This window comes from Nerophis lumbriciformis, linkage group LG08, assembly GCF_033978685.3.
Source record: "Nerophis lumbriciformis linkage group LG08, RoL_Nlum_v2.1, whole genome shotgun sequence".
Lineage (NCBI taxonomy): Eukaryota > Metazoa > Chordata > Actinopteri > Syngnathiformes > Syngnathidae > Nerophis > Nerophis lumbriciformis.
The window spans coordinates 42,017,501-42,018,679 of NC_084555.2; positions in this window are offsets into that span (position 1 = coordinate 42,017,501).

Sequence of the window (1,179 nt, forward strand, 5' to 3'; positions counted from 1 at the left end):
AGAGTACTGTTACTTTAGAGATTTATTACTCAAGTAAAAGTAATGAGTAGTCACCCAAATGTTTACTTGAGTAAAAGTAAAAAGTATGTTGTGAAAAAACTACTCAAGTACTGAGTAACTGATGAGTAACATACACACACATATCATATATATATATATATATATATATATATATATATATATATATATATATATATATATATATATATATATATATATATATATAAAGCTGTATGCCATAATCAGCAATATTAAAATAATAAAAGGCTTGCAATATTTCAGTTGATGTGTAATGAATCAAGACTGTATGACATTTTTGTTTTTTAATTGCATTAAAGAAAATAAAGAACTTTATCACAATATTCTAATTTTCTGAGACAGTCCTGTATATATAGATATATGCATATACATACATACACACATCTTCTTCTGCTTATCCACAGTCGGGTCACGGGGGCAGCAGAGTAGCCTAGTAGTAGTAGAGAAGCCCAGACTCCCCTCTCCCCAGCTACTTTATCCAGCTCCTTCCGGGGGACCCCGAGGCGTTCCCAGGCCAGCCGTGTCCTTGTCTTCCGTGTGGCATACTAACGGTAGGATGTGCACTTAACACCTCCCTAGGGCGGCGTCCGGGGTCATCCTGACCAGATGTCGGAACTACCTCATCTGGTTCCCCACCCCCCTTTCGCCAATCCAGAGGCAACGCTACCAATGTCCACACAACAATGCATAGTCTTGTTAACCAAGACAGCCCTACAGCATCCAGAACTTAAAGGAACTCCGGGCAGATTTCATCCACCTGGGGCCCTGCCACCGAGGATCTTTTTAATTACCTCGGCAACCTCAGCCCCAGGAATAGGGCACTGCTTCCTCATAAGAAGATGTGTAGGTAGGATTGAGGAGGTCTTTGAAGTATTCCCTCCACCGATCCACAACCTCCTGAGTCGAGGTCAGCAGCACACCATCCCCACCATACACGGTGTTGACAGTGCACTGCTTCACCCTCCTGAGGCGACGGATGGTGGTCCAGAATTGCTTCAAAGCCGTCCGGAAGTAATTTTCCATGGCTTCCCCAAACTACTCCCATGTCCGAGTTTGGACACTCTTATGTTTGAACATGGTCTTGGTTATGGACAATCTGTGACGGACACAAAAGTTCAATAACAAAACACCACTTGGGTT